General features: G+C 37.9%; 2 long non-coding RNA genes across 3 annotated transcripts in view; one reads left to right on the forward strand and one right to left on the reverse strand.

Moving 5' to 3' along the window:
- The window catches only part of LOC311440427, a 110,384-nt gene that overhangs the window by 82,699 nt on the left and 5,715 nt on the right, over positions 1–21,970 (forward strand). Inside the window, exons 6-7 of one of the 2 annotated variants that reach the window (XR_014695403.1) lie at positions 19,546–19,674; positions 21,223–21,430. This is a non-coding gene — a long non-coding RNA (uncharacterized lncRNA). Of the gene's footprint in view, positions 1–512; positions 3,322–19,545; positions 19,675–21,222; positions 21,431–21,970 lie in introns of those variants that run through there. The other variant, XR_014695404.1, reaches the window with a different exon arrangement.
- The window catches only part of LOC311440426, a 73,138-nt gene continuing 68,864 nt past the window's right edge, over positions 17,697–21,970 (reverse strand). The window contains exons 18-19 of the long non-coding RNA XR_014695401.1: positions 20,293–20,414; positions 17,697–19,594 (exon numbers count right to left, since the gene is read on the reverse strand). This is a non-coding gene — a long non-coding RNA (uncharacterized lncRNA). The remainder of the gene's footprint in view (positions 19,595–20,292; positions 20,415–21,970) is intronic.

Consider the following 21,970-nt stretch of genomic DNA (forward strand, 5'->3'; position numbering starts at 1 on the left):
GTTATACAACTGTGGTAGGAACAAGGATCACAAATTCCCAGGTGGTATGTCCCAAGAAAAAGTCTCTGATCTCTGTGTAAAAGTTCTGTAGAAAGTTTTTCATCCAGGATTGTCAGCTCACTTTGGCTTGATTGCAGAAATAAACAACATTTCTGTTTCATGCCTCCCATCTGGTGGGCCTTCTTCGATGATAGCTCATCACAGGGCCACTTATTATGTCTGTAGCCCACAGTTGCAAGTGAAACAATCTCCTCTGCTTTATTTTTTTAAGGCTATGAGGGCTCCAATTAGAGCACAATTAAATCTTGGCCTGCATTGCGTTATGTGATTATGTTTTGACAAATCATCACAATAGATCAGCATCACAAGTCCTCACAATTATTCATAAATTTGAAAAATACAAGAATTAAAGAAGAAAGAAAACAACTGACCAAAGTGGAGGAGGGGGAGAAGAACCCCCCAAACCAACTTTCTAACCAAAAAAAAGTAACTCTTTTTTTCCCCTTACTTAGATAGAACATCATCTGAGCTGTTTTGTGCATACGTAAGGGAAGGCTGTAATTCAGCGGTTAGCCAGTACAAGTGGTCATAATTTACTAGTGAACTGCAGCAAATGCAACCAGAGCAAAACCAGCTGGAGTGCCAACAGTGGATGTGTCCTGAGCTTGATTGACTGCAACATAAAGTGTTTTCCAAGTTTTGTACTCTGACTGAAGAGAAGATGGACATGAGGTTCTTTGCATGTGAAGTACGGCCAGCGCTTTTAGGTGGTCAATTGTTTGCTTAATCCAAAGGCCACTGCTAAGACAGAGTCATGAGTTTTTCACGCTGCGAGGAATTTCCATGTGACCTTGCAACTAAATTGATTTTTGATCTGAGTGGAGTGGTGTGCTGCTGAGGAGACAGAATGGGACCCGAAGGGGGCAAACACTGAATCTTTTTGGCTTGACTTTCAGTCAAGGTAACTCATTGGGGTTCCTGAAGGTGATGCAAGTAAACATCTGCCAAGTGAATCTCTGTGTCAAGGCAGCCATTGTGGGCCAACTGAGGTAGGCAGCTGTGGGTACGTGTATATCAGTGTGCCAAGGAGCCATCAGCTTGAGAAGGAAGAGGGGATGCCAAGATTCTGGTTTCATTTTGCCTCATTTTTGACCAGGAAATGCTCTTCATCCATTCCTGGATCTGACCTAAAAGCTGCTCCATACATTCATTTCAATGATACGAAAAAAGAATCTTTAATATGAAGGTTTTCTTACTGTCCGCGAATGATTTGAGTGACAGATGAGCAAACAAACAAACAATCAAACAAAACAAACAAACAAAACAAAACAAATCACCCTAAAATTTTAATTATTGAGGAAAAACAATTCACTTCCATCTCTATTAATCACTTATTTTTATAGATGTCTTTCAAGATGACAGCCAGTTTGCCTTTAAGATCACAAACATTTCTTCTTAACTCTCCCTCCCTGCCTCCTGAGGGAATTAGCATATAAAAATTCACCTTTTCCCTTTCTTATCAGATTCATTTCTACTGTTTGAAATTGCTAAAAACCAAATCATAGATATTTGTACTTACATAATTAGAAAGCTGAATAGGTGCCTGTCATATCAGTGCTCGTGTTTACCAAAGACTCACAATGTTAGACAGAGGGCATGTCTGAGGAATGTAAACAAACATCCACCTTATCAGGACTTTTACCACTGAGAAATAGAAAATAACATTTTTTCTTACCCTTCTGTCCTCCATTATCCCTCCAATTCCCTAGGCTTTGCTCAATCTTCATATATTTCATATTTTTAAACTTTTCTAGACACATGTAGATTAAGAACAATTAAGAAGGGTAGGAATGATTCACCTAAGCAGGGAGAGAGGTTCCAGACTCTCAGGTCTTCATGTACCCAGAAGATGGGTATCTGGTATCTAGCTTTTTTATCACTCAGAAATAAAATGAAGGAATGCATATATGCTAATGGGTTTGTATACACTTTGGGGACAATTTAATCCTTTATAAAACTAGATTTTCATATAATATAAATTCATAAAATAAATGCTATACATATTTCAACGGAAAATTATATATCTTTTTCTGAGAACGCATATCCTGGCATCTGAGTAATCAGATTTAACTTGGACAAATCATCTACATATATTTCTGGGCAAAAAGGGAATAAAGCCTAGGGCAACGACTCTGCTGGTATTTAGAGAGCTTTAGACAAGTTGCTTATTGATCAAATGATATACTGACTAAATATTTGAGATCATTTACAGACAACAAAATGTTTAGAGCCTTTTGTGGGACTTGCAGACTTTCTGGAGAAAAGGTGTGCCTACATGTACAAGTACCCTGTAAAAATGGCTTTTCCATCCCCTTATTACATTAATTTTAAATACTGATTATTGCAATGATTGTAAAGTAATGTGGTCCTTCTGATAAATGAGAAAAAGCTTAAGTGCTCCCTGAGTCCATGAGTCTTATTTAGCCATCCCATTCTGCATGAAAAACTAATCCAAAATTGTCTTCTTGGATAGCCACTGTGCAGTTGTCTTGTTTGCTTTTGTATCGTTCTTGCCTGAACACCTGCACAGCAGCATCTTCCCGTTATTGCTGATGCATGTCTCTTACATTTAGTGCTTGCCTTTCTTCAAATTTTTAGTTATATCTTTACTGCTTCCTTTCATGACAGACGTAATTCCACCCCTCTGGACATCCTAAATATCTTTCTTATGTAAGTCTCCAGAGCTCTGGCTATTTTCTCAAAGTCTGAGACTATTATTATTCATTCTTTCTCTTTTGTTGTATTTTTTAATAGAGCTTTCAGCAAAAAATGCACTGAAAAACCCTTTCACATTCATCGTGGTTTTCTAGCTCTTCTGTTTGCCTCAGTCAGTGCCATCCAAGTCACAGCCTCTTCTGTTTTCTTCTTCCTTATTCGAAGAAAGTATTAACTCTTTTTAACTTGTGTTCTTAAATTTCATCTGGAAACTTTCCTTTCCATCTTGTCTTACCAGGTTAGCATTTTGGAGTGCTCTGTCAGCTGGACTTGCATATGCTTTATTTTGTAGATGCAGTGACATACTGGCAGGCCCCAGTGCAGCTTTGCTGGGTACCGCTGTACTGTAGGCTGGGTGCAGTTCAAGGTTATCTTTTATTTTGGACTCTTAAGAGACTCTCCTGTCTTCCCCTCTGGGAAAGACTTTCTTATTGCGCTCAAGTCTCCAGAGTGAATATTGACTTGGCGGCATTGAACCATTCCTAGTTTTGCCTGAGCTGTTGACTTTTGTGCGAGAATAAAACCATTTGATATACATAACGTGAACCAGACTAGGTGTGAAGTTCCTTGGGCTGTCTAACCCCACAATGGGAACCTACTTACCTATCCTAGCACGTGAATTTATGAAAAAATTCCTTGTGTGAATCCTTACTGGGGCAGCTCAAAAAAACTTAGTTGTGTGTCCAAGGCTAAGGGACTTAATGCAGACATAAAAATTTGCAGTAAATGTTTGAAATACACATGAAGCATCAAAATGTTGTTGTTAGGCAGTATTTTTTTTGAGAGAAGTATGGAGGTGTGAGACCTGCGTCAGTGGTTATGGAGTGAATAGACGACATTTTTAGACAACATGGTTCAGTTTTAAAAAGAGGCTCACACAGGACAAGAATGAAGTCCCTGCTCTTTTGGGATGGGAAGCAGGATTTGATAAGGAGTAAAAAAAAATACCCAGGCCAAACCTTCAGCTGCTCTATTTCATGATAAAATATCTTTCATAAATTATTTTTTCTGAATGGAGGCCCTCAGCTACAATAGTAATTCAGACTGGAAATGAAAAAAAGAAATGCTGATTGATTTATGCTGAAAAAGAGAAAGTTTTCAGATGCTCTTAATTTGTGATAAACTTTCTGCTCTGATAAAAACAAAACCAAAATCTTATACTTTAATTTGCAGAAGCATAAAGTCTTTAAAAAGAATGTGTCACAAAAACCTGTAACACTTTAAAACCAGATTCCCCTAATTTCTTTTCTGCAGGCATTTTGAAGGAAAACAATTAAGATGAGCTAATGTATGCATAAGTGCTAAATATTTGAAACATTCACAGCCACCGCCACATGACAGCAATCCAGCCCTTGGGGTCAGGCTGTTCACTGGTAATTTCAGTGCGAGGAATCTCTGGCTAGCTAACCTGCCGGGGAAAAACTGCCAGCCCTTCATTCCCAAACCAGCATGTGCTGTGCCACGTTCATTCAAAGAAGCTGGGCAACAAACCCACGTAAACTGTCTTTATTACTAAGATACTAAGCAGACTAATTTTCCAATCTGCTTCTTTTGGAACCATATAGCTAATCACATCAATCTTTTTATTGTTTCAACTGCAAGCTTTGTGTATAGCCCCACATGTTCAGTGGTATTCTACATTATTTAATACCAACGTTTTGATGTATTGTTTTTTATTGCAAAAAAACAGTGACACGTGAGTTCCTTTATATAGCTGAACCAAAAAAAAACAAAACAAACAAACAAAACAAACAAACAAACAAAAAAACCCAAACCCTACATCATTTCCATACTCTCATCTTCCACTTAGAGTTGTGGTCTAGGTTGCCCCTATTGTTGGTTAACGTATGAATAATGGTGCATTTGCAACATGCGATCACATTTTACTGCAGGAATAAAGCAAGGTCAAAATAATATCTAATGTTCAGGCAGCATACAGGTTCTCTCCCCATCAGCAGACTATTCTTAAATAAAGGTAACAAATTAGCATTAAAAGCTCTCTGCAACAAGATGTGCTAAAATCAGACTGGATGCTCAGTGACCTGTGCAGAGAAAAGCAAATGTAATACATGGCTTTCTAGTGCTCCCAGTCCCAACTGCTGGGAGTGTCAATTATGTCACTACAGCTTTTCAGAGGTGGAACTGTCATGACTCAAGAAAATAACATGAAAAAGAGGAGAAAAAAATAAAAGAATAAGCTCCAGATGCAAGATGAGAGAGTGTTGCAAAAGGAGAGTGTTTTGCTCCAGCGCTGGGTTTGAAGGGGCTGCCCTGTTTAGTGCAATGGGAGCCAACTTCCCTGCTGTGTCCTCTGAAGTGGCTCATTGCAGAGCAGTAATACTATATCTTAATAAGCATAACACTGTGAACTGAGGCATATTTTTAAGTCAGACACATGGGAGGGAAACAGAGCAGAGCAGACCTGTGTTATTTTTAATGGAGCATGTGTTTGTCTTGTAAGTGTGTCAGAAGAAAAGGAACAGGTCTCAGGTTTCTTCTCACCATGTCTAATGTGGGACGGGCACTCTGCCTCTCCAAGTGAGTTTAGTGGTCTTTGATATTACAAATGACACACGACAGTCTGGACTACACTTGCACCACACATTCTTTCTCCTGTTTGTGAATATCAGTGTTCAGTTGAAGCTATCCTTCAGATGAAGTGCTTTAAAAACCACAAAGATCATTTTCATTAGATAAAAAAGATGATAATGAGACTCTGTTTCAGAGGCTCCTTTTCCCAGACTTACTGAGTATGTGGCAGGGTATGTGTTCTGCAGGAAAACATATTTCCTGTTACATTCACCTGGAAGAGAGATCTTGTGGTGTGGAATTGATAGCTATCATGTATACTGTACTGCAACCACTCACCTCTCATTCATAGCATCAAAACCAGCATTAGAGTAAAAATGTTTGCAGTGAAATCCCAAAGGGCATTTTGAATTTCAATTAATATTGATAATGGTTTCTTTAAGAAGTCTTGGGTCAAGATGTATCTTAAAACTATTTTCCACATTGCACAGAAAGTATATTCTGTCTTTGTAATATGACTGGATCTAGTCTTACGTCCAGCAGCCAGCTGAGGCTGCTTGTCTATTATAGTCTCTTCCACCATTCCTAACAAATGAACAAATAGCTAGATGCCCTGTGAAACATTTTAAATAGAACTGTCTCCTGGAAAAACTCTTACTGACAGAGACAGGTTCGATCCAGATCAAGGGAACCTGCTTTGGGATAGAGAAGATCAATACCGGTCACTGCCTTTTTTCTTTCTTTCTTTTTTTTTTTTTCCTTTTTTTTTTTTTTTTTTTTTTTTTAACTAAGAGGAGGTGAGGTAAGGATTATGATGAATAAAGTAAAGCAGAAAACAAGCAATCTATGAACTGAAGTGCATCCTTCTTATTAAACCTTATTGTGCTCTTAAAGCAGTAGCAGAAGCTGTTGCTATGAACTCTATCATGCAAGAGGCTTTCAAAAAAGCATTTAAAACTATATATTAGCTAGAAACCACTTTGTCCACAAATTCTGAAAGAGCTGAAAGTAGCTTTTGAAAAGGAACCAATGTATTTGAAAAGGAACCAATATATTTCATGGCAGAGTAAATTAGCTGCTATTTTTTACTTTTTGAAGTGTTTGATCAAAATCCAGTGCTGAGCACAAGTGTCTTAAATTAATTCTATTTAGTGTGCTTCTCTGTTAGAACCTGGATCCTCTGACCTGGATCCTATATTGCTAGCTGCCACACTTTCCTGCAGTCTTCTCTGGTACATGCATGAGAATTAATGTTTCCAGCACCAGCTGGAGGTGCTAAGGTCATGTTTTTATGTTTGGAAATAATGCACAGGTTTGTGTGAGCTAGGCAGATCAAAACTATGATTGCTTTCTTTTATTCTATTTAAAGAGCATTATCTACTCTGATTTCATTTGACAATGAAGGTGACAATAAAGAGGAAGGAATAGTCACCAAGACCAAATCATTCCAGTAATGGAAGATTATAAAACAGAATTAGACTGGTTTTACAAAGCAATGCTAGCATTATAGCCACAATATTCTCCATAGCCTTTGGCGAGGTCCAGGAATTCAGCATACAATATAATCAATCCTTTACAATCCACGAGCACTAAATTCATCATTAAAATGTTGTTCTACCCTTCCCAAACCTTCTATGTAACAAGCATCTGAGTAAGATGAAAGGCATTTATTACTGGTAACAGCCTTAAGAAAAGCAAAAAGAGCAAATCTGGAAAACATGCATATTTTTCTGGAAATGGGTACTATTCATAAAACATTTAAAGAGTTCAAGGTCAACTTGTTCTCTTTCTGTATACTATTCATAACAGGCATTTGACAACTCAGTGACAGTCAATCTAGCAGCTGAAATGAATATATTGGGTCATCCAGTTTAAATAAATGCTAAATCTTCATTGTGGAATGATCACAACAAACCAAGAACAACAAAAATCTTTTCTGTTTCTGACATTGCAATTAAAATCTAACAAACAGTGTTACAAAAGAGAGGAAATAGATCTAATGTCAGTAAAAGGGACCTACTTGAGCAAACGTATGTGTAAATAACAGGAGATTATGGTCCTTCACACCACAGTGTGAGTTTTCTTCTAATTTAAGTGAAATGTTGTGATCCTGAGAATTCCACGGAATATTTTATTTTGCAGTGTACATATGAGAAAAGGCACCATGCCAATAAAACGTTCAAATTTTGAAGTTACAATTATTATGGATTTGCCTTCTCTTTTCACTCTCTACAGAAGACCACCCTGAAGCCTATTCCCAATATTGACCGTTTCTCAATATGCTCTGTTCTTCAATGAAAGGTATCCCATGGTGACTCTTGTCCTGCTGAAAAGTAACAATATTACCTTCATTGGATTGGAATCATGAGATTTTCATCTAATTTCAGAGCTGGTGAAAACAGCAGCCTGGAGAGCGAGACAGACATATATTTTGGAAACCTCAGGAATCTTTTGTATCCATGCAAATTCTGAGGCCAAGTCCTTTTGTAATTTCAATATTATTTCTCCATGTAGTTGCTGTCACCATCAATCTTAATTTAAAGAATTTGTTCTCTGTCCATGTATGGAAATGCATGGTTTATACCCATCTTTTATAAAAAAACCTCTCCTAACTAAATAAACAATAATCTGATACAGTATATGTTGAAGACAGATGGTCCTAAACGAGCTCATACTTTCTCTCCACCACTTCCAAATTGCAAAGCTATTTCTAACATAGTGAAAGTACATCATATCACCGATTGCCTTCTCTGTTTCAAGGAGATATACAATAAAAAACAACTAGCAATTGTTTTGTGGGTGGGTTCACAGATTAAAGATCAACTATAAATTGAGAGGAGTATCAAGTTCACAATATACTTTGTTCCTTTTTGGAAACCATTACCTGGTTTTGTTTTTAAAGCTGCCACAGGTTTTCAACAGGATTCTTACTCTAAGAGCTCCGTATCTTTCATCAGCTAGCACCCACTGAATGACTACCATTGAAGTTAGTGTCAAATTCTTCTGCAGACATTCAGCTGGACTCTCTGCAGGGATTTAGCTGAAAGGACTCACTGGAGGAATGATATTCCTAACAGTCACACCTCCCCCACTCTGTGTTTTTCAAATATCAGCTGTAAATGTTTTGAATATCTTCATTATTTAAAATTTTAGATCTCTTCCCCAATTTTGTAAGGTATTTTCAAAGTGGCTTTCTGCCTACAGTTATAATGTATGCCTGCAGTCCAGGAAGACAGCTGACTAGCACAGTGAATCTTGCTCTATATTTGGAAACATCTGCTGTTTCATTTCCATGATGCACAGTGACGTGCTGTTTCAAGAGGAAGAACAGTCTGGTACAGGAGGCATTAGTTTCTGGTTATTTAATATGATGCTGAAGTTGAGATTCCTCTAATCTAACTCTTCCAAATCACCCTTTGGTGGTATGTCTCCATTGAGTAAAGGACTCCCAAAGAGCTGCTTAATGCCTCTCTGACTGTCAGACCATTTGCCAAGGCAATGACTGCCACCTCTAGCGAGCCTGCCTTTTCTGCTCTTCTTCCAGGTTGTTTTCTCATTCTCAAGAGAGAAACATGTAGGCAATGTAACCCTGATGTGGAGGCAAAGCAAGTAAATTGACTGGTGGGACTTGTGTTTAAGGAGTCTCTGGATTCAAGGTGATGTCCTAGGGATATAGGAAAAGTTTTTTCTGTACTACCTGTTCTACAAAGCAGTCACACCAAAAAACAGATGTTTTCAAACATAAAAAAACAAGATGCATATTAAGGGAAAATGCCCTGTGATGAATCAAGAAAGTTTGGCAAAATTTTGTTCATGATAGTGGCAGAGGAAATACTGTTTTTGAATAGTCTAGAAAATAATTTGAGCTGAAAACTGTTGCACTACTTTATGGGTAGGTGAAGCAAAAGATTACTGTCTTTGGTGGTAGGGATACTTTTAACTCTTATCTTCAGCTGACTGAAAAAGGCCTATTTCCATGATAATCAACAGCTGATGAGTGCTGGATCCAGGATGGTAAACTTGCTACCCCTGTGGTCTGACCCAGCGCTGTTATGCTTATGGACTTTTGTTCCCATTAAAAGACCGGAGTTGAACCTTGGATAGGTTGAGAATCAGACCATATTTCTGTTGTTCTTTTCAGTAATGATAGTTAACGGTAAATTTAAATTGGATCCAGAAGAGAGCATGAGTGCTTAGGAAAACTGAGCACGTTTGTGTGGTGCTGGCTGGGGTCTGGATAGATCTCCTGAGTTTGTCTGTCTTCAATCACACTGTGTGCACAGAAATTTTAGACAATGTTGAAAAAATATTATTTTGAGAACCATTTGTACTAATTTGTATTTAAAACTCCCTCATGCATTCATTATGTAGAAGCTTTACAATATATACATAACTTTTAGAGCAATGTAATTATGTAGGCCAGGAATTCTTTAATTTAAAAGGCTGGGATGGGAAGAGCTGCCTATTTCTACAGGGAAGGTAGACTTTCTTTTCCTCTTTAATTTAGATATTGGTGGAGTCTTTCTTCAGCGGGACTGAGGAGGAGCACATGTACATTTTGATCTGATTCAATTTGATTTGTCTGACTTCAGAACCTCTGTGATCAAAACTACAAAAATCAAACTATTCTATGAGCTGAGCTGAAAGAAATACAATATAGTTTAATATAGCAACATTTTTGGTCCTAAATGTTATGTCAAGGCTGTCTATCAATAATTCAGCTCCTATATAAAATATTCTTGCAAATAAGATACAGTACTTCAAAGGAGAAATGATCAGCACAGATATATTAAAAAAAAAAATCAGTCTCACTGTTTACTCCATTGAAGAGTGAAAGAAACCTGAGGGTGAAAAACAAAACAATGCAAGGTTTTATGCTTGGAAGGAAAAATGATTCACATTTGGAACAGGTAGACTTCTAGCATGGAATGTGTCTTAATTATTCTATTACTTTTTCTAATGCTGTAAACGAACTTACAGCACATAAAAAAGTGCCAAAAGAAATTAAACACCTTTAATGGCAAAAAAAGCTTAACTATTGAAGAAATGTATTACAAGTGTAGTGTATAATAATGAAATGGGCTGTGCTGAGGTAATGAACTCCAAAACAGAGAGCTAGAGATGAAAAAATAAAAATAATTATTTCTTAAATCTCATTTAGAATACACAAAAGAATCAATACCTTGAAAAAAATCTATGAACTTGCCCTGAGGTGAAATGCTAAGGTGATGGGAAAAGTGTTTATTGCAAGATGACTGTGTAAAATCCCTGCATTCATAGAAGCATGTTTCATGATTTTTTTTTACAGCTTGTTTCATGTTCACTTACATTATTTAGCAACGGGTTACATCTTCACCTTCTAAACAAGCTGAAGTGGCATTCTTCAGCTATCCATAAAGGAAGGAGTGACTGCTTATCCCAGTGATTTTTAAGAGGTATTTTTGGTTTTGGAAAGATAAAAGTTATATCCCAACACCTGCAGCACTGCCTTCCTCCACTTTAATAACATTTGGCATGTCTAACCTTCCAGGCCTTGTGGTTTTAGAAGTCATGTTCTAAGTCACGTTTTCCCCATGATCATGAGTATAGATGATATTTTTCAATAAGTACTGGATTATTTTACACAATCATGTGACTCTAGAAGTTGATGCTGAAGTATGCCCACCATAAGAAATTCAGATGCTACAGTAATTTGTGGTAGTATATTGTTTTAAGTGTCAATAAGAAGGAGAAGGCTAAAGAAAGAAACAAACAAACCAAAAAACAAAGTACTTTCTTCCAAGCCTGTTTTTATTTCTTATAGAGATCATCTCTGTAAGAATGATATTTTTCCTTCAGGCCTTCCCCCCCTTCCTTTTTTTTTTTCTTTTTACTGTCAGATCCCGGTTAAACAGGGACCTCTGGCTGTTACAGACCTCCGGCTGTTAAATTTCATTTTCATATCTGTATAAGGAACAGTGAAGATGAAACCTCCTGAAGACACTACCAAAGCTTGCTCTCATCCTGCAGGGACATTTTGGTGGATTTCTGCTGCAGGCCTTTGCACAGCTGGGGAAATGGGTATTTATCCTGGTTTCCCAGCACCTCTGCTAATAATATGTCTTTTTATCCAGACTTACTTGTTTCTCCAGAGATCATTAGCACTATTGGTGATACACAACTTTACATTCCTCTAGGCAGCTAGCCAACTTTACTGACCTAAGCAGTTATGAACCAAGATTTCCATGTGGCTAAGACTAGAAAGGGAGTATCGCCTATGTCACAGAAAGTTTCTTCATTGGGAGAATGATGGGGCCACCACACAAGTGAGAGATCATACACTGTTTCCAAGGACCCCATCAAACTTTCCAGAGGAACAAGACTTGTCTGGAGCAAAGGACAGCTACCTTGCTTCCTTCCATTCAGGTTATCCCATGGTCCTCATGTGCCTTTCAGCCCCTATTGAGCCATTGTGTTTGAGGTAGGCCTTAAGCTACCTGTGTTTACATTTTGAAAAGTGCAGTACATACCTATGATCAGAAAATGTAGATGATTTCCTCAGGGAACTGCATGCTATTATACTTGAGCGTACTCCAAGAGAGGCGATCCAATAGTACAATTAGAATACATCTGCTACATCTATTGGATAGGCTCAACCTTGCCTTGGTAGTTAGTAAAGATATTTAAAAAAAACAATATTGATATGATGCTAGTGTAAACTGTGAAAGTAATATTAACCCAGTTGCCTCACCAGCCACAAAATAAATAATCCCAGCAAGGGATTGCTGGATCCAAAGCAGAATAATCAGTATATTGGTGAAATACAGGGACTGAATGCACCAGTGAGTACAGATGAGCCTTCCCCTTCCCCCTTGTTATTCCAAATAAGAAAGGTGAATTTTCAGGTTCATAGTGTTGCTCCTTTCCTCCTCTTGCTTCATCTCTTTACTCCTTCCCTTTCAGAGTGGCAGACAATATAACTTCATAAGATGTTTTAGCGTGGGTATGATGCTGAGATGGGATTTTTGTTTTTTCATTCTTTTGGAAAGGGAAGCCGAACAGACTCATATAGATGGATGGGTGAAATAAAATAGAATATTATGGAATAATCTTCAACCTTTGATGAGGAAAATGAGATACAGGGTGCCTAATGTTTCGTTGACATCCATGAACAAAGACATAAAAACATGCAAACCTCACTGTGAGAAAGAAAGTTAAGGGGACCCCATGATGACCCACAGCTACAATTAGAAGGGTGGCCCTGGTGGCCATCAGGACAACAGGGATCCCACTTAAGTATCTCTGTGTGGCTGCAAGAGAGGCTGTGCCTGGTGCACAGGGAACAGCAGAGTGTTTGGTGAGTTCTCAGAGCGATGTTTTCCTCTTGTTTCTGCATAGGAGGTAATATTGACTTAAACAAAAATCATGTAAAATGGGTAGAACACAACTCCATGTTTTCTAATTTCTGTAGTAATTTCTTGATTATGTTTCTAAAAGAAAGGACGCATCTTTATTTTCATAATTAACAGGAAATACATGTTATACATTAAATGTGACACAAGAGAGATAAATTATGCAGTAAGCTCAGTGTGTGCTGATCAGCACAAAGCCCAAGGCACATTCAGCAGAGTTTCTATGAAGATCTGTAATGAGTTTCAAGTACATCATTTCCTGATGGAGGGTAAGAAAACATCCATCAATGCTAATTTTCCCACAGTTTTTAGCTTTTTATGAATACTTTACAGATTACAAAAAAAAAAAAAAAAAAAAAAAAAAAAGAGAGAGAGATGAATTTCTAAAGTGCAACTTGAGAAAACTCTTTTAGTAATTAGAGAGCATTCCTAGCCAAAACTAATGAGGTCTGAACCTTAAACATGAGTCTGGTTCAGAGTTGATAAACCCAACCTCTGTTTGCTTCCAAAGGCTTAAATCAATTCTCCAAATCTGACTGTGGGTATTTTGCTTTCTTCTTGAACTCTAAACCAGGGTTGTTATTTTACCTTCGAAAGGTCATTTCAGTTTGAATATAGGTGGTAGGCTCATTCCTGATTCTGTATTAGTGTTTCACAGGATTAAGGTTTTTAAATGATCTGGAAAAGTAAACTTTTGCTTTTGATTGGGACACCTCTATACAAAGATTGAGGGCTCTGTGAAGTAATGGTGACTTTGTAGTTGTGCATTTGGTCATACGCACCAGCTTACTCTTCTCTTAAGCTTCTGGAAAGCTGTTGCAGCAAAGACATTTGGACATTTTAGGAGTAAAGTACTAGGTTTTAGATAATGACAAGGAGAAGGCAACTTTTCTAGTTGGAAAACTGTCCATTTTATATTAAATCTATTTGCTTAATTCCAGATTTCAGAGAACCTAAACCCAAAGCCTGTGAATATTTTCCAGTTAATGCATGCTGCTTATTTAGTGAGGAGACATTGAATATATTCTCTTTATATAAAGTATTAAACATATAGTATAAACATGATATATTAAATATAAAAATAATTCCTGTTATAGCATGGTAATTAACCCCTTAAGGTCCTAGTGATTTTGGAGAATTTAGAGGTGGTTGGGTCAAGAGTTCTGAAGAGCTTTCAGAAGGAAGTGCTAAACTGGTTTATATGGAGGATACCTCAGTCTGAAATGCATATATGGTTGGACCATGAGCTTACACTAATAAATGCATCAGAGCAGAGCAGAAGGCCATGCTGCCTTTCACAGTGTGTGTGGGACAATTATAAGAGAATGAAATCAGCATTCCTCCTACCAGTTATGCCGTCTTCCTTCTTCCCACATTTCAATAGCAGCAACAAGCACAAGATGAACCGCTGTCCTCTGCTCAGTAAAACTTGCCCTAACTGGAAGCATCTTGTTGTTATTTGACTGTGTCTGTCTCCTGCTTATGTCCCTCCATGATGTTAAATGAAAGATCTCTCAGGTCACCACTCTGATTTAATGATCATTTAAGATGATATTTTTTAAAGGTAGAATTAAGTAATGTTTAAGTTTCTTAACGCTGACTTCTTTCCAGCATCTTCCACTTGAACTAGAAGGTTTTTCTATATGCACTGAGTAGACTTTATTTGATGAATAACATAATCAAAAGGCGTGACCTGTTGAAGGCAGGAGACTGAACAACACAAAAGAAAATAACTTCAGGTATACATAAAAAATGAAAAAGTGCTCTTAGTAATTAAAGTCACTTGAATTCTGCAAGACAATCCTCACTTTTCAAATGTGCTTCAGTTCCAAAGCAGAGCTCCTTTCAATCATGTTTATGTTTTTGTTAGTATTTACAGACATTTTAAGGGAATAGGTTTTTGTTCACAAAAGTGTTTTAAGGAAAGACTGCTTTGAATGAATTCAGGTATGACCAAAAATACTGCACAAACACTGCATATTACTCTCTTTGAAACTTTTCAGCTGTTCATTCAAGACACAGAAACAATTCCATGGGCCTGTGTGACCAAGTTATGAACAGTAAAAAAATCATGCCTGATTACTTTGGATTTATACAAAGAAATAACGTCCTTTTTCACATTGTCTATCCAGTGATCACTGGATATTCAGAGAAAGCTGGATATAATTTCTCATGATATGATATTAGGAAAAAAGGCTAATTTAATCTTGATCAAATTAGGCAAAAAGAAGTCATTCAACTCTGGAACTAATATAAAATTATTTTGTGATGCAGTAGGGAATAGAAAAATATTACTGAATATTATTCACTTATCTTTCAAGCAAACAAAACTTTTGTAGTCTAATATCACACTCATTGCCCTGTTCAGTGGTTAGTATGTCAAATATGCACACTGGATCCTAAATTATACTGGAAAGCTCGAGAGCATATCAACATTTATAGCATAAAAATGTCTTTCCTTTGATCATTCAAGCTTTCCTTCACCCTAGGTGGTCCTAACTAATAAGGAACTGTGATCCTCTTTACTATTTGATTCCAGTAGCCATGCAACAGACCACATCCAATTAGTGCTGGCCATTATTGTTTTACTCAACTGCTAAAACACTTATCTATAGATTCAGGATCTTGTCTGTAAATCAGTTCCTCTTAAATGCATATTCATACATCATGTCACTATATGAATGGGAAACAATATTTCTTGCTCTCTTAAGGATTTAAAAATTCAATGTCTTTTTCTTGGAGATATTTTTTTTCCTCAAGGCAAAAGTGTACAGGTGTTTTAATATATGTAATCTATATTACTGAGCGGGAGCCATATTCTGAAATTCCATGCAAACATATACTACGAACAACATAAATCTTTGATTTGCTCTGGATATCTGTATGAAGTTCTTGGTATAAGAATCTGGTTTACAAGTCTGATATGCCAGTGTTATGCCCAGGCAGTCAGGGTTCAATCCCATGTCTCTGCTTCAGCAGCTCTGTCCCTTGTCTACCTTCTTATAGCTGCTGGGCACTAATACCCCTACTCACTATTTGTATTGAGAATTCAGAAAAATACACCTACAGAGAAGGAATTAACATCCTCAGAATTAAATACCTGCTCATGGTAACACTCTTTTGCCAGACAGTTATTCTGTAATTGATTTAATAAGGTGTAGTGCATGTTCCTGAAATCTTTTGAATGCCGGTGATCGCATGCAGGACATCAGGAGTTAAGGAGAAGTTATGACTGCAGGATCACAATCACACTGAGCAGATGTCCAGCTGTGGAACAGGATGCTATGTATGTTTTGTTTAGATATTAGGTTTTAATGATAAAGGAAGAGGGCTTGATGGTAAAATTCATTAGCATGGTGACAGTTCCTAAATTTTTGATGGATTTTCAAGCAATTGCAACCAGACAGGTCCTCTACTAATTTCTTTCCTGTATTTAAAATTAAATAAATAAATAATTGAATTTGAGACTATTGAGAATGAGGAAGTTGCCAAGGGGAACATGAAGCATGACCTATAGGTACAGACCCAATCTCTACGGAAACCTTAGGCCTCCTCTTGCTTTGGTTATAGGTTGCTTTGATTTGCTGACCTAGTAATTTTGGAAAATGTGTGTTTGTGATGAGATCATAGCAGGGTTAATGTTTCAGCTATGTAAGTTGCAGAAAGCCCTTTAGATGCATAAATATTTCCCGTCTTTGAGGTTTATGATAGTAACCTCCTCTCCTCAAATCTCGTGTAGGTAGCAGTATGCACTATGATCTCCCAGTACATGCCATGCCATGGCTTGTGACAGAAGCACAGGATACTCAGTGGTTCCTGCTGTAATGTCTGCAGCACCTATGGCTGACCTTAGCCTTATCCTCAGCCCAGTTATTCCATCAAGATACTTTATCAGGCTGAATTATCTGACAGTAGGTCTTCCCAGTTCTCTGAAGGTCTCATGTCAGCAACCTGAAGTACTAAGCGTTGATTTTCAGCACCAGTCAGTTGAAAAAAAAAGTCAAAGCTTTATAGTTTCATTGCTATACAGTCCCTTAATTCCACATACTCCTTAGAGTTTGGGTTAAAACCTCCTGCTAGTGGAAGATACAGATTTAAGACTTTGGTTTTCTTCCATTTTAATATATAGGTGTAGATTTAAATACATACAGAAGTGTTTTAAATATTTGTAAAAAAATAGACTTAAAAGAACGGAAGTGTCTAAGAAAGGAATGACAAAATAGATTTGCTCTGAACTGCCTGGGATCATTTAAAACCAATGAATTAAAAATCAGGTAGTCAGTGAGGGCTATAATTTACACTACAGAGGTGATAAAGCCTTTTGTGTTCATATTTACAAAGAAAGCATTAAACTACAGTGATTTTTGATTTTTTTCTTCCCCCTAGGGAGAAATGTGAAACTCAATTTTACCCCCGATTGGTAAGGTGCTAATTTGTCTGACAAGTTGCTGGATTCTCAGCATGTTTGAGGTATCCTTGATGTATCAACACCTTCATGCTGAATGAAGGATGCCTTTAATGTGTAAATGTTTAGTACATATCCTATATCTCATTAGCCAAGAACAATACAAACCACACACAGGCAAGAAGGGTCAGAAACAAGGTCCAGTCAAAGAAACCATCTTTTATGTTCTAATTAAACGAGCAAACATTTGGAATACATCTAATTTGCAAATAGTTCATCAAAAAATATGCTTGATGTTCATGACCTAACATGTGTCCTGAAGGCCTGATAAGTCTAATATCCAACGGTGCATCCTGAATTAGTGTCATGACATAATGTTGTTGTTTTAAACAACTAATGTTGTTGTTTTAAAGTTCTTACTGCAAGCAATATTGCAAAATATTTATTAAGAGTAGTAGAAGCAGTCAATAACCAAAACAGAGAGGTATACTTTTCCAAATTATTTCTGTTGTTAGTCTAAACCTTGGTAAGTTATACGTAACTTTAGAAATTTCATTTCATTGGCTCTTGTGGGAATGAAAACATTTCCAGGCAAAATGAAAACATTTCCAGGCAAAATTCTGTTTGAATGAAAGGTGTAATGGAAATTCCAAAAGTATAACAACATTAAAAAGAAGCCAGGCCGGTGGAAAATGGATGCTTTAAAGAAAAGCTGGTAGAAATATATGCATTTGCATTGTGCTGTGGCTCAGGGCTGCTGGTGGTGGGGAGAAAGCTCAGCTAGATATCTTCTGACAGGACTTTTCTGTCTGTGAGATGAGAAATGTGACAGCTCTGAATGAGAGATGGGAGGACCTGGTTGCCCACTGGTTATCCTTGCCGTTTTCCTAGTTTTGAAAAGTTTTCCAGGCTGAGACAAGAGTTTCAAGTACGACAGTACTCTAAATTAGAATTTTACTCATCTGTGTTTCTGGTTGTTATCTTTAATCTCCTTCAGAATACACTGCTTCAGGCATTGGATTCCATGGTTTTGGTAAATACAATAATTAACCATACAATAGGAAGGGAACCAAAGGGCAAACAAACTCTGCAATTTAAATATAGTAAAAAAAAAAATATTAAAAATGGATTTTGCTACCATAGATTTTTACAAGGAATAGGAGGTACAGCTGAGTGGCACAAGCTGCTGAGCATAGCCAGAACTTCAGTGCAGCCCAAATGTCTGCTGCGGAGAGGGACAGGGAGACTGGTCTCCTGCAATCCATGGTCTAAGGTCACAAAGTTTGCTATGTTTCTCAGTTACTGAGCTAGAGTATTAAGAACATGGCTGTAGATGTGTTATATAGCAAAGGGTTTTTGCCAGTTGAGCTCAGCTGACCATCTGACTAAAATATCCTGCTTCTCAGCAGAGCTAAATAGCCTGTACAGACCCATTTACTGGTACAGCTATACTAATTGTTATACTGAGCAATACAGAGTATGAGTTCATTGCAGTAGGTGAGTGTTTCTGGGAAGTATTCCCAGCTTGTGGATTTTATTTTATTTTTATTTTTTAAATCCCTATTTGACAATCCTGGGTACATGGTTCCCAGCAGAGGAAACATATTTTTAATACTTTGATTGAAAAATGGGTCTTTGTAGAGCTGGTGAGATGCATAAAAATTATCTGCATCTACTTACTTGTTATGCAAGTTTTGGAACTTGGTATTTAAATAAATCCCCATGATGTGTTTATGAAATTTTGCAAATTCCTTTTTCCAAGTTTAAAACTTTAAAACTGCTCCCTCTGTCCTGCACCAGAGGTGGAGCGAAGTGTTGGTCACCTGCCACCTCTAAGTAAGGGCACTGAGTTCTGGGACATGGGGTCAGAGTCTGTCCAAGGTGGCCTCCTCCCACCTCCAGGGCATTCAGGCTGTCTGCCCAGTGTGCTCCCATTGCCCTTCCATTGCCAGCAGTCGGGTGGTGCTGGGAAGCTGCCCAGCAGCCCCCAGCCATCTCCTGGGCACCACTGTCTGCTGTTGCTGTTGTTCTCCCCTGGAGCAACCTCTCCTGGTGGGCTTGTTTCCTACCCCGTTGCCTGTCCCACTCTGGTTTAGGTGGTGACTCTAGCACTCTCTCTTGATCAAAGCGTAAGTTGGGCTTGAGCCTGTGGGGAGAAACATGGAGCTTCTTGTCCATGTGGAGTTCCTGGAAGGGGACAGTCATCTCATGTGGCCTTTGCCATGGTCCTTGCCAATACCTGTTTCTCTGCAGACCACATGAGGACTCTGATGTGCTGCACACTTCTGGTTGGCTGTGTTCCAGTGCAGTGCGAGAGACTAGAGAACCTCTTTTAATTGCTGTTTATCCCCACTACACAAAATCAAATGCCATTTGTCAGTCAGTTGCAATAGTGTCCTCATCCTGTATATGGGTTCATTCCTTCTTTCTGCTTCTCTTTTCCAGAGGTTGATCCCTTTGAACTGCCGAAACCCGATGACTTGCAATCAATAGTCTGGAAAACAATAAGGTCAGCAATGTGAAGATTCGGATTTTCCTGCCTCTAAAAGCAGACTGCTGTGCTGGGCCAGTGAGGTGAGTCTGACTTTAGCTGACTGCCTGATAGAAGAACAGTGCGAGGAAAGGGATCAAAAATGTCTGGAAACACATTGAGCTGTTAATACAGTATCTGTCCCTTCTTATATACAGATGGGGGAAATATGGCTGCATAACCTTCAACAGGTGTGACTGATAAATGTCATTTTCTTGTTCAATATTAAATCACTGATGGAGCCTTTGACTGGAAATTTGTTTTCTAAGGCCCACAGTCTACACTGTAACCTTGCAAAATGATTAGGGGCATTTACCAGCCCAGTCATAGGATTGGTCTTTCCAATGAAGGTGCAACAGCAGTTCAGTTTTATTTATTTATTTTTAAAATGTTTTCTTACCAATTAGATTATACTTACTTGTTCCACGTAAATAGAATTTTTAAAGAATTGCATGAATGGCAGAAATGTTATATAATGTCATGCTTTGATATGAAATACAAGTTTGGATACAATTCCTAAGACAGCCTAAGTTCAAGCTTCTAAAGGGGATCTCAAAACAAAGCTGGCACCAGCAGCTCTGAACAATTTGTTTAACTTCCATGCACATGGGGACACATCATGTAATTATATGTAGCACAGAAAAAACTAGCATCATACTTACCTACAGTCCAACCTGCCCATCTCTGAGTGCATCAATGCTGGCTCATACATCCATTTTAATCTGGCTCCCCTGAATGCAGCAGGACCTCACAGTAGCTTGGTTACACCCAAATTCATGTTGCACTTAAAAAACAAAAAAAAAAGAAGTAAGGATCAGGCAGCCAGTCAGTGAAATGATGCTAAGAGAGAAATTTTCCTCAGATTTAACAAACCGGCATATACGTGGCCTCAAAGGGCGCTGAGGTATTCAGAAATGCTATAGACAGTTATGTGCACATCAATATGTCTGTTATTCTTCATCTAAATAACAGTGAGAATATCTGCAACATTAAAAAAAAAAAAAAGAAAAAAAAAAAAAGATGAATTTGCCTAATATGTGAGCAGGGCTGGGATCACGGTCCTGCATTGATGGAATAGCAGGGAGTGCCCGGGGTCAGTGGGTGAGTGGCAGAGCTGTGTGGGGATGGTTGCACGGGGCCAGCTCACGGCGCTGCCCCAGCCCATGGGTCAGCAAGGCAGGGTGAGCTATTCATAGTCAAGTACTTGCACACAGAACATAGCCCTTAGAAAACAGAAAATAATTTTTTTTTTTTGACTAAAAGTTTGAAGCTTATGTGGTTTGAGGTTATTGTCTGATGAACAGTTTGTCCAAGAAGTTATTGTTGAAGTGATTACTGAGTGTTGTGGCAAGTATTCCAGATTCATCAGCTAAATCATGAGTGAACCAGCCACAGCAGCTGGGTGACATGTTCCCGTGTCTGACTGGCTGATGAAAACTCTCTGGATTAGTTAACTGTATAAATACGCATGATCACAGAGTTGCTGTAGGCTTTACATAAATTCACTGTGTTGGTTTCTAGTATTACTTGGAGCTAGTAAAGTTCCTACTAGTCAATTTACTAAGCGCTGTTAAACATTTATGTTACATTAGTGTCTGTGGCTTAAATCAGAAGAGCTGCAAGAACTAGCGAGCCTTCACAAAGTCCAATTTCTGCTTGGCAGAAATTAGCTTGCATCAATTTGAAGAAACTCTACTGTAATGACATCTTCCTGTTGAGAGTGACCAAAACAGATCATGGGAAGGAGCACAGCAAATAAGGGAAAAAACAAACACCAAAACTGTTGGGAAGACAGACAAGGTACTTGAACAATGTTTTCATAGACACTTTGACTTTATTGTCTATATTCCTTTACTTTACATCACAGAGTTTTATGTCACAGTAGCAGTACTCTTAATAGGAACAAAACTCCATCTCTGACCTAATACAATAAGGACAACCATTTACATATTTAACTTCAATTTAGCTGGCTGTACTGGTAGGAGTGAGAGGTAGAAGAACTTAATTACACTTAGAGAACTTGTGATTGTTTTCTTCAAACACAATTTTTCAAATCCACAGATAAAGTTATGTTTTTGTTAGGGTACTGATCATAGATTGTACATGTATCATGGATCAAAGTAAACATTAATTTCAGATCTGAATCCAACTATCGGATGCCTAAACATTTATTGCTGCAGATTTTGAAAAGATTTAGTGGGGTGCACGTGTAGAATTGTGAAATCAGACCTGGATCCTTGGAATTGCTCATTGACCATAAGCGTATGGAAAGAAGAGCACTGCTGTTTTCCTCTGGCTCATTTTTAGTTTTGGGATTCCAGTAGGCAATGCTAAATGTGA

This window comes from Aythya ferina (genome assembly GCF_964211825.1).
Source record: "Aythya ferina genome assembly, chromosome: 8".
In the NCBI taxonomy this organism is placed as follows: Eukaryota; Metazoa; Chordata; class Aves; order Anseriformes; family Anatidae; genus Aythya; species Aythya ferina.